The sequence below is a fragment of the Mus caroli genome, chromosome 2 (assembly GCF_900094665.2).
Source record: "Mus caroli chromosome 2, CAROLI_EIJ_v1.1, whole genome shotgun sequence".
In the NCBI taxonomy this organism is placed as follows: Eukaryota; Metazoa; Chordata; class Mammalia; order Rodentia; family Muridae; genus Mus; species Mus caroli.
In genome coordinates, this window is record NC_034571.1 from 97,951,710 (window position 1) to 97,964,090 (window position 12,381).

At 43.1% G+C, this 12,381-nt stretch overlaps 1 protein-coding gene across 3 annotated transcripts in view; it reads right to left on the reverse strand.

The window, feature by feature from the left end:
* The window catches only part of Hipk3 (homeodomain interacting protein kinase 3), a 67,540-nt gene extending 56,019 nt beyond the window's left edge, over window positions 1-11,521 (reverse strand). The window contains exon 1 of one of the 3 annotated variants that reach the window (XM_021180708.2): window positions 10,875-11,521. The gene's annotated coding sequence lies outside the window, so the exon portion shown is untranslated. Of the gene's footprint in view, window positions 1-10,148; window positions 10,746-10,874 lie in introns of those variants that run through there. The other 2 variants (XM_021180724.2, XM_021180715.2) reach the window with 2 other exon arrangements.
* Window positions 11,522-12,381: the final 860 nt, after the last annotated feature.

Here is a 12,381-nt window from a genome sequence, read left to right on the forward strand (position 1 = left end):
GGATTTCTGAGTTCGAGGCCAGCCTGGTCTACAAAGTGAGTTCCAGGACAGCCAGGGCTATATAGAGAAACCCTGTCTTGAAAAACCAAAAAAAATAAATAAATAAAAAATAAATTTGAAAGGAAAATTATTTATTCACAGACAAACCTATGTTAAAACCACTAAAACTATGTTAAAACCACTACTAAGCCAGTATTACGACCTAGATTCTGACTTCTACAATAGATATATTAATGCCAAGTTTACTAGGGCTAATTTTAAACTTGTAGAGAACAATCTGCCTCTGCCTCCAGGAGAGCCACCACCATCCCAGCTCTAGCATATTTTGAAACCTAGAACACCCTAGTCTACATAGTGAGTTCCAGAATAGTCAGGGCTCCATGTCTGGTGACAGAGGCATGTGGATCTCTGTGAGTTCAATTCAAAGCTACAAAGACCCTGTGGATGGATGGATGGATAGACGGATGGACAGACAGACAGACAGACACAGACAGACAGACAGACAGACACAACCCAAAGCTGTGAGTTCAACTCATTAAAGAAACAAACAAACCAGAGAGCTGTGAGGATAACTCAGGACAGTGGGTTAAGTGCCTGCAGCCCAAGCTTCAGTTTAGATCCCACACCCACATAAAAGGCCAGGCTTAGGGGATGGAGGGAGTGTGTGTGTGTGTGTGTGTGTGTGTGTGTGTGTGTGTCCTCACTCTGGGAGTCAGATAGGAAGATGCAAGGGTGTGGTTAGCCAGAAAACCTAGCCAATCAGCGAGTTCCATGTTCAGTAAGAAACCCTACCTCAAAACTAAGGACAGAAGAACACACCTCACATCAACCTCTAGCCTCTGCTTGTGTGCACACCCACACAAATATTTTACTATAAAACCATCAAAGCTACATAACATTTATATTTGAAAGAGGTTAAACGTCTTTAAGTTATTCAATTATCATAAAATTATAAGACAATCAAAAAACTGTTTTCTTAGTTGTTTTAATGTGAATTTATTCAATCAAAATACATGTAAAACCTGACAAACCAATTTAGGATTTCACAGGACACCTTTCCTTCAGTTTATTAGATTATTCCTCATCATGGCATTCTCATACATGTGCATATCATGTTGTGATCATAGTCACACAGACTTACCCTCTCTTACTCAGCTCATTCCCACTAGTCACCTTCTTCCCACGCTGCTCCAGTTTTCTTCCTGTCTGTTGTGCCTATGTGACCTACTGGTTTCATTGGGTTTGTTTATATAAGCACGAGAGAGCTTGTACAAAGCACAGGCATCTTACCAGTGGCCACACAACCAATGAACACGTCTCTCCCAATCAACCATTAACTGCATATAAATCTCCAGGGAGCAATAACGCCCCATGAGTCCCTTTCCCTCCCATGAAGGGATGTTAACAGGCCCAATCTTGTACAAAGCGTGTGAACGTAATCTTAGCAGCTGTGAGTTCAAGAGTTCAACAGCTATAGGGCTGAAGAGATGTATGGGCTCAACAGTTAAAGTACAGTTCATAGCACCTGCTTCAGACAGCTCTGAACTGCTTGAAACTCCAGCTTCAGAGAATCCAATTCCCTTTCCCAGCCCAAACATACTGTGGTAGGCACACACACACACATACACAGGAACAAAAATTCTTAATTAAAAATTTCACTTTAGGACTGGAGAGATGGCTCAGTGGTTAAGAGCACTGACTGCTCTTCCAGAGGTCCTGCGTTCAAATCCCAGCAACCATACAATGGCTCACAACCATCTATAATGGGATCTGATGCCCTCTTCTGGTGTGTCTGAAGACAGCTACAGTGTACTTATATATAATAAATAAATAAATAAATCTTTTTAAAAATCACTTTAAAAAGAGTACAGGCCAGGTGGTGGTGGCACACACCTTAATCCGAGCACTCTGGAGGCAAAGACAGTCAGGTCTCTGATCTGAGTTTGAGGTCAGCCTTGTCTACAACCAGAGTCACACAGGGAATCCCTGTCTCAGGGGAGAAGAAAGGAAGACAATAAAGAAATGAGACAGGAAATCATGGCATGTCGAAAAGTTGTACCCACAACAGACTCTGAGACTCTTTCCATCCTTTTCTCCGTGCTCCCTGAGCCTTAGTGCTAGTGTTTTAAATAGGGTAACAGACTACTTTACACATGTATAACTTAATAGACTGCTTTTCCCATTTGTTAAAACTGTAATGAACCTGATATTCTTTTCTTAGTATAGATACACATAAAGGGGTATGATATTTTGAAGTCAACTGCACAAATTTTACTAATACAACCACCAAAAGCAAGTTTCTTCAAATTTAAAGTTTTAACAACCTGAGTTCAATCCCCCAAACTCACAAAAAGGTAAAGAGAGAAATTCACAAGTTGTCCTCTGCCCTCAAACATGGGCCCTGGTATGCAATGCACAGCTGTCCTCCAACCACCACACAAAATAAGGAAATATTTTCATTTGTTGGTTGGTTGGTTGATTTTGATTTTTGAAGACAGTCCTGGCTGGCCTGGAACTATGTGGACCAGGCTGGCCTTGAACTCACAGAGATCCACCTCCCTCTGCCTCCCAAGAACTGGTTTTAAAGATTCAGGGCATTATTCTAAGATATAATTCTGTTAAAGCAGAAGAAAAGATGATACCAGATGGGGGAATATAATATCTTTGTAGAAAATCAAACATGTAAAATATTTTGACAGCTATAATAACATTTCATTTCTTATAGCCTAAGTTTATTACCCAAAAAAAAAAAAAAATCAATTAAAGCATACTGAAGAGACTACAAACCCAATTATTTTGGGACTTAGAACAATTATTATCTAATTTTATATTTACAACTAATTTAGTACAAAAATACTTATACTAGTTCTACCAAAAGTGACTAAAATTGGCACCAAAATATATGGGCAGCACAAGTTAGACTTGATGGTTATTTTTTAAAGGCATGAAGTTGGCAGAAGCAGGAAAGTGGGGCTGAAGAGGTGGGAGGTGGGAGGTGGGGGTGGGGGTGGGGTAGGGGACAACATGGCTTCTAAGCCAGCCTTCAACAGTAAGTTCCTCCAGATCAGCCGGAATCAAATGATAAGGCACTGTCTCAATAAAAGTATCAATTTCTCAAAGAAGACTATGAACAAAGCTGGGCATGGTAGAGCACACCTTTAATCCCAACACTCTGGAGACAAGGGCAGAAGGATCTCTGAATTGGAGGCCAGCCTGGTCTATAGAGAGTTCCATGACAGGCAGGACTACAAGCGAAACTCCTGACTTTAAAAACAAAGAAATTAAGACCTTTAATCCTAGCACTCAGGAGGCACAAACAATTGGATCTTTGAGTTCTAGATCAGCCTGATCGACAGAAGGAGTTCCAGAACAGCCAGGGCTACAAAGAGAAACCCTGTAGGAAAGGAAAGGAAAGGAAAGGAAAGGAAAGGAAAGGAAAGGAAAGGAAAGGAAAGGAAAGGAAAGGAAAGGAAAGGAGAAAGGAAAGGAGAAAGGAAAAGGAAAGGAGAAAGGAGAGGAGAGGAAAGGAAAATGGAAAAAGGGAAAGGAAAGAGGAAAGGAAAAAGGAAAGGAAAGGAAAAGGAAAAAAGGAAAAAAGGAAAAAAGGAAAAAAGGAGAGGAGAGGAGAGGAGAGGAGAGGAGAGGAGAGGAGAGGAGAGGAGAGGAGAGGAGAGGAAAACAGAGAAGGAGGCTGCAGGTCAGGCCAGCCTCTGGTGGAAGGGGAGCAGAGCTGAGGACAGCAGCACAGCTCCTGGCTCCACAGCAGCACAACCTGTCATTTTCATTGCAATTCTTTCATTCTGCCCCACTTAATCTCAATTAATTATACATTTAAAGCCCTCAGACTTATTTTAAATTATACATCTCTTAAAAGCCATATGTAATCTTCAATGTTATCACTTTAACTTATTAACTATTTAAAACTGTAGATATGTATCTAAAGCCATATAGTTTACCAAACCTAAAGACTCTTATTAATCAGTACATAAGAAAAGCATACAAAAACATTCTACGCCTTCATTGAGTTGTTTTCTAAAGTGGAAAATATTTTGTAATTAAGTAATTTACTGAAATGTTTCAAAGTTTATTATTATTTAAAAACTTATTTTTGTAAAAATTTAAAAACAAATCCAACTATGTATGAAAGTATTAAAGAATTTGAAATTATCCAGGTGTAGCAACTCATACCTGTAATATCAGCATTTATGAACTAAGGCAAGAGAATTATCCTAAGTTCAAAGCTAGCCTCTGTTTATACAGTGAATTTTAGGTTAGTCTGAACTACAGCTATATCCTGTCCAAAAGAAAGAAAGAGAGGGAAAAAGAGAGAAAAGTTAAAAGTATTTTTAATGTAGGTAAGTTTTACATTTTCTATCAAACCTTCAGATAATTGGTAAACCAAATGTAATCAATTATAACTTATAAAAATAAACTACATAAAAACAATAAGAGTAGCTGAGTGGTGGTAGTGCATGCCTTTAAGCTCTGCACTCAGGTGGAGGAAGATGGATTTCTGTAAGTTCAAGACCAGCCTGGTCTACAGAATTAAGTTCCAGGGCAGTCAGGGCTACATAGAGAAACTGTCTTGAAAAACAATTAGTTATTGATGAAAAGGTAAAATGACATATATCCTACAAATGTCATTTTTTTTTCATAGCCCAGGCTGGCTTTGAACTCAGCATGCACCTGAGGATGATGTGGAACCTCTGGTCCTCTGGCCTACACCTTGAGTGCTGCGGGAATTATCAGCCTGGACCAATATGTTTGGATTTATGTGCTAATGGGAATCAAGCCAGGGCCTCATGAACTTAAACTGAGCTACATCCCTAGGCTTAATCTCATTAATGTAATGCTCATCATATATAAACAAATTTCTCAACTAGAAAATGTTCTCCACATAAAGTCACTAAGGGGAGGGGAAATATATGTGACTAAACACAGCAATCCTTTATTTTCAATGTGACCAAGGGTTAACTAGAGAATCAGTCTTCAGGGCTGGAGAGATGGCTTAGCGGTTAATAGTACCTGTCATTATTGCAGAAGACCTAAGTTTGGTCACCAGCACCCACATGGCAACTCAAACAGTTCAGGAGGATTCAACACCATCTCTTAGCCTCCACAGGCACTAGGTCTACACATGTGGTGTACTTACATGCATGCAGCACATAAAACAAAATATTAAAATGGGTTTGTTTGTTTGTTTGTTTGAACAAGGCCTCACTATGTAGCTTTCTGGCTGTCCTTAAACTCACTATATAGACCAGGTTGACCTTGAACTAACAGATAACCATTTGCCTCTACATTTGGGATTAAATGTGTACACCACTACATATGGCCAAAAATAAATCTTTTAATTTAAAAAAAAAAAAACAGAATTCATCTTTAGTAACTTAAATCTTTGTCCAAATAAAAAAGTTATAGATCAAATGAGTAATATACTTTCTTATTCTTCCCTGTACTAAATTTCCTTCTTAAAAAAAAAAAAAGCATAATCCTTTTGGTTTATTAGAGGATGGGAGAAGGGAACATGATAACCTGAAATTGATCAAAGGATCTTGTGGTTGAAAGAGTACAACCTCTTAAAATTGTCCCAAATGCATGTTCTATGCCAAACACATGGCCATACATGTATATGCAAGAAAGCACACACACACACACAAAAAAAAAAAAAAAAAAAAACAATTTTTTAAGGATAGCAGTAAAGGAAATGCAAAGGAAAATGAATATGGAAATTTACCATTTAAAAAATGAATAAGCTCAAGGCCAGCCTGGTCTACAGTGTAAGTTATAGGACAGCCAAGGCTACACAGAGAAACCCTGTCTCGGAAAAAAAAAATTAATAAGCTTAGTCCAGTGGAGGCAGGTGGATATCTTTGAGTTTGAGGCTAGCCTGGTCTTTGTACAGAGCTCCAGGCTAGCTGGTGCTGCACAGTGAGACCTTATGGAGAAGACCGAAATGCTTAGGCTGGGCATAGAGATGAGATGGAAATAGAGGGAGCAGAAGTATGAGGTCAGCCTGGACTACGGGGGTCTGTCTCAAAGACCTGGGAGATAGTGATAGTGGAAGAAAGACCTGGGAGATAGGTGATAGTAGAAGAGACTGATGAGATTGAAGTCTGGAAAGAGGTCTTTCTAGCACTGGTAATCCTGGCACTGAGACAGAAGCTGGCAGATTAGAGTTCAAGGCCCGTCAGAGCTATAGAGTATGGCCCAGTCAAATACAAAAATAGAAGACAGGCTGGAGAGATAGCTCAGCAACTAAAGCAGTGGACGCTCTTCCAGAGGACCCAGGTACAAATCCTAGCAACCACACAACCGTCTGTAACTCTAGTTCTAGAGGATTCAGGGCCCTCTTCTGGCCTCTATGACACCAGGCACAAGTGGTACAGATAACTATGCAGACAATACATCTATACACACAAAACAAAACAATCTACATAAATAAATAAAAACAAAATACACCTATATTAGGCTGGGGGTATAACTCAGTTATAGAGAACATGCTGAATGTGTGAGATCTTGGGTTCACTCCCAGAACAGACAGATATAAATAAATGCATGTCTGTCTGCCTGGGACGTGGATTGTGTGACAGGTATCAGAAACCTGGGGGTTAATTCAGTCTGAAACACAAGAACTATAAAATTTGTACTTTGGCCAATATGTTCTTTGGCTTTACTTTTAAGGATCTTTTAAAACAAAATAGAATCCTGTAGGTCAGACTCATGCCCTTTGCCCTTCTGATTTCAGAGAAACCTGTAATGTGAGACTTTTTAAAGCCTACACACCTGTAATACCTAAAGTAATAAACTTTATACTGTTTTGTATTTGTGTTGTTTTGTTATTACTGTTTTGGTTTTCTTGGTTTTGCTAGTTTAAATCAGCCAGACCTGGTGGTATTATTTGGGCAGTAGAGGCAGGAGGATGAGTTCACTGCCAGCCTGAGCTACGTGAGACCTAAAGTAAATCTGCTAAGACAGAAGCCACCCTAACAATATCATTATGTACACTAGCAGCATGTTCCTGGTCCCACATGAGTAGCTCCGAGGTCTCTGGCAACCACCCCGGGTGTCTCAGCATACAAGCAACTGTGTGGCCTTTGTTTAGTGACATGTTTGGCAAACACATATATACAATATATAATGTGTGTATGTATATGTAAATATACACCTCTTTACTGCGACTAGTTTGTCAGGGTCTTACAGAATGACTAACATCCAGAAAAATGCAATAGAGCTGGACAGAAAAAGCACTCTAATATTGCTTTTGCCCAAACTACTCTTAATTAGACCAAGACAACCACAAGAAATTAACTGCTTCCTTAAGTTGACCACAAAGTACTCTGTTAAAAATTAAATAAGTCCAGATGGCAGCACATGCCTTTAATCCCAACACTCAGGAGGCAGAAGCAGGAGGATCTCTTAAAGTTCAAAGCTAGTCTGATCTATAGATCAGTTCCAGGACAGCCAGAACTACACAGAGAAACCCTGTCTAGAAAAACCAAGAGGAATTTAAAAACAACAACAACAAAATAAAAACAAAACAAAAAGAAAACCAAACCCTACCATGATTTAAAACTTCTGCTCCAAATACATATTTTTCTTCAAGTTATAACCTTTTAAAGGTACGAGGGAAGGTTATAACTTCTAAGCAGATGGCTCTAGAACCAGTAAGGACATTTAGGATAATTCCTTTCACTGTATATTTACATCATGTGCAAACATTCCCTCCTCCTGACAAGTGTTCTGAGAAAGTTCTCTTTTCCCAGAGAAATAATACTACATCCTAGTTAAAGTGGAGGAGAGGCAGTACCTCTAAACAAACACCAATAAAAGTCTCTCTTCAGAAGTAGCTTCCAACTTAAACATGCAACACTAAGCCCGAACTCTGGACATTAAGAAATCAGGACAGCTGCAACCCACTAATTTTACAAAGGGGATGCTTACTTTGGCAGCAAAAATTATCAAAATTAGCCTGTGTGCCCTAATAAATATAAGACACAAGTTAATAACTTGTGGGAAGTAGAGAAATTCCAGGTTTTGGATGGAACATCCTTGAAGCATTGTCAGGACATCTTTTCCTATCCAAGCTCAGCTGAAGTTGCAATAGAAACAATGTTTCCTTCCATGCCTCTGAATCAACCACCAATAGGACAGTGCTCATCTACCTTATCATCCTGGAAGAACTGTTGCAATGAGAACTGTACTAGGAAGCTAACTCCTCCACCTCAAAACAACAACAACAACAAAAAAAAAAAAAAAAAAAAAAAACACCAAAGGTAACTTCAAAAGTTAATGGAATAAGTCACTGCAACATAGATGCAAACAATTATTCCATTTAAGTGGATGTGCATGAATTACATTTGATTAACAATTCCACATTGTGAGGTTGACATTTTCTCCTTCCTCTTTTCCATATGCCTTCAGTGTTCATGCAGCAAATATTTAAAAACAGAACTTCAATCAGGAAGGTCATTTGACAGCAACTGCTTTTTGAACTTGCAGGAAAGCATGCATTCAGCACTGGCACTAAACAAACACCTATGTGTCAAATGGTGTACTTGCTACAGAAACGACCTCTGTAATTTGCAACCCTACTTTATGGTATCCTATGACAGATCATCCAAAAAATTAACAGAGTATAATCTTCAGCTTCTTCTCAAGCACATTTACAAGAATTATCTCATAGAAACCATCTACTTTAATGAGACTCTAAAAACCCCATGCCCAGAAGCCAATGGCTGGTTTATAAACAAGATAATGACTAGTTCAATGGAAAAAGCATTATGACAAAATGCTAAGACTGTCTCACCATGTTATGATCTGCTTGCCTAATATGTATGTTTAGCTACTGTAGTCAGCAATGTCCAAATATAAATTTAAAACATTTAATGGCCAGTTCTGTTCTAAACTTCAAGCTCATCTTACCTGTTTAAAACACTGATGCTATATTTTTAATCTGTCCTCCAAAATATTTTTTCTTTTTGCAAATATATTTCCTAGGATGGAGAGGAGGACCTAAGAAATAAATTATCCCTAAAATACAATGAAATATCCAAACACTGAAAAAGCAGACATTTCTGATATATATATCTCTGCGGTATACCTACCATAACAAATTAAAAATAATCAAAATAAGAAAAATAAACTGACACAGGTTAAGCACTAAATTTCATAAATACGAGCTCCCTGCACTTTATATGAATGCAGCCACAAATATACCACGAAATATCTTGTTAATTTAAAAATTAAGAATTTGGGTTGTTTGATTAAATTTCAATTACTGTTAAGGATCATGAAGACAGAGGAACTAATACAACAAAACAAGTTTTTAAAGGTCAGTCATATTTTGTTTACCTAAAATACTAAGCTTAATCATGACCTGTTTAAACCTTATCGTTGCTCATTGTATAAAATTAGCACTGCACTTGCAAACCTAAGCAGAATCTAGACTTATTAAACATATGGTGAGACTTGTCCAGTTTCTGAAATAGTAAATGTGGATAAACATTTAAGGTATTTTTCTCGGTAAACAACAACAAAAAAGACCTAGAAATGTTTTCATAATCTGATCAGAAAGAAAAAAAAATCTTTAAAAATTTTCAAGCACCAGGCAATTAAAATCTGAAAATTAAGTTAAATTGTTTTTAGTACCCCCACTTGAGAGGCTGTAGTTTACAGGGGAAAAAAAAAAAACAAACAAACAAAAAAAAAACCTAAAATAGAAAAATAAAAAAACGGCAGATCTCCAAACAACTCGGAGGTACATAGAAACGAAGACTGGTTTTCCAGCTAACTTTTCCAGCCCTGTACCAGAGAGATAACCAAAACAAAGTAGACCCGTAAAACCATGAGTTTTCCCTGTAAACTGGGCCATAATCTGAAACCTAAGGGGGGCCGGGGGAGGAGGGGGGACCGGCTGCTGCTGCTGCTGCTAATAGAAGCTCCTTATAAGCTGCGAACTGACAGGTGGAAAAACAAATTCGCCAGCAGCAGGCCAGCCAGAGGTTGTGAAAACACGGTTCAAGGACCGAACATGTTGTGACTACTCTGTAACAGGTCCAAGGTAATTTACGCACACACCCTTCAGCGCAATCCCTCCAGCACAGATAAGACTAGGAAACAACAGGCTTCCCCCAAGATCCACATACCATTTTACAACAGCCGTCTCCCCCCAGACAGGAAAACAGACATTCTGGTCCCGAGTCCTTTCCGCTGATCTCCCCCCAGCGCGAAGGGAAGAGGGCCGCCGCCGCCGTAACGAGAGAAGCCAGCAACAGCCCCGCCGCGCGGCCGCCACGCCTTCCTCCCGCCGCCGCTGGGGACGCGAAGCCTCGGATCACATTTCTCCTCCCCAACAATCACACGCACGCACGTCTCCAGAGTTGACACCCTCCAAACCCGCCGCCCCGCGACGCCGGTGACAGGGCCACCAAGCCTCCGCGGCGCAGCCACCGGGCTGGGCGCTCCGGCGGCGGCGTGCGTGCACGTTTGTGTTCGCTCCCATCAATGAAAGGAACGAGGTCTCCGTAGTGACGGCCTAGAGCCGCCGAGCTGAAACGGGGGCCCCCGTGGGACCAAACAAAACTTCGGTTGCTGGGAAGAGCCGTTGCGCAACCTTGGCTTGGGGGAAGGCCCGGACAGCCCGGCGCGGCCAGGGCAGCTTCCCGGAGGCTGCGCCAAGCGCGCGCGGAAAGCACGCGCGGTCCCCGCGTCCGGCCGCCTCGGGCCTGGCTTGGCGCCGGCCTTCGGGAACCGCCCGGGCCGGCCGCACTGGACAACCGGGCGGAAACGGAGCGCCGTCGCTCCGAGGGTTCCCCCGGCCCCCGAGGCCCCGCGACGCCGCCGAGCTACCCGCCCTTGCCTGGCTTCCTTACCTTCCTAGAGGCCCGCGCTCTCCCCGCTTCGGGCGGCCGCAGCCCTGAGCATGTCCGGGGTGGGTCGCGGGGGCCGTGCGGGGACCCGGAGCCAAGCGCTTCAGCAGGCGGCACCACCCAGCCGGGGCTCAGCCCCTCTCGGCGGCCGCTGCCATCTTGTCCTGGCGGCTGAGAGTAAACGGCGAAACACCCTCCCCCGACTGCTGCTGCTGCTGCTTCTCTGGCTGCCGATCGCCGGGCCCGTCTCCCTCATCTTCCTTCCCGGGGACCTGGGGTGGGGACCGCTCGACTGGGGAGAGGGGCAGTGACAAGCCGGCGGGCCACCGGGGCCTACGGGCAGCAAGGGATGCAGGGCCCGCGGTGCTGAGGGCCCATTTCCCCAGCCCCAGACTTAAGACGAGGACGAGGGCTGCTTGCGAGGCCGCCTCGCCCGGGGCCTGCGGCTCGGACTCCTCGGGGCGCCGCGCTGCCGGCAGTCGTCACCCGGGCAGCTGCGGCGGGCCGCCCCGATCTCGGGCCCCTCCTCCGCGCCCGCCGGCCTCGGCCGCCGCCTCCGCAGCGCCACCGCCCGCTCGGCCGCTCTGCGCGCCGAGCCCCGGCGGCCCCGCTCGGGTAGGGCCGCGGCGCCTCCGCGAAGCCCCTCCCCAGGGTCCGCCCGCAGCCGCGCCCTTGACGCTCGCAGCCCGCCAGGCGGCCCGCGCGGATCCAACCCTGAGCTCTCACGCCATCCCCTCCAAGAGGAACGGCTTCCGTCAGCCCTCCTCTGCAGTTCTGAACCTGACTCCGGGCCCAAAAATACACATTTAAGGGACGATCCTAATACCCAAAGGGGTTCAGATGCGGAAGCAGGATTCCACAGGCCTTTCCAGGTTACCCCATCCTAATTCCCTTCCCACCCCTTTAGAATCTGTTTCTTGGCGTCTTAGGAGTCTAAAAACGCAGAAAGAGAATGAATAATCTCAGCCTAAAATAGGTCCTTCTCGCTCCCCATTCCAAAACAGCAGGAGACTTGTCACACCACGTCAAAGAATGAGGGACGGACTCTCTTGGAAGTTTTCCAAGTGCACCACCACAGTGGTTGGGAAGCTGCCCACCTCTACGTTGATAATTCTCCATCGAGTTAGTTCCACACCCAAGCTAGTTTCTTCGCTCCTGGAAACTAGGAAATCGACAGAATGGTCCATTTCCACCCACGTAACCATAGAACCATGGAATTTGAGATGAAAGAATCTTACTGATGCATAGTCCAAACTCTTATGCTAAGACAAGGGTTTAGACAAGTTTCGATGACGTGAGCAAGGTTAAAGAGCAAAGCTTTAGTCTCCACCCCTCTCCCCTCCATCTATCTCTCCAGAAAGCATCTATCTTCGAAGCAACCCATCATTCAGTAAACCTATTTTGCCACCTGTTTCGTCTGGGTTCTAAACTAATGTTTAACGTTTCCGCAACGCAAGCACCTCTGTCTCTATAATAGAGATGCCCTTTGCTTTCTTCCTTTACTAGAAGG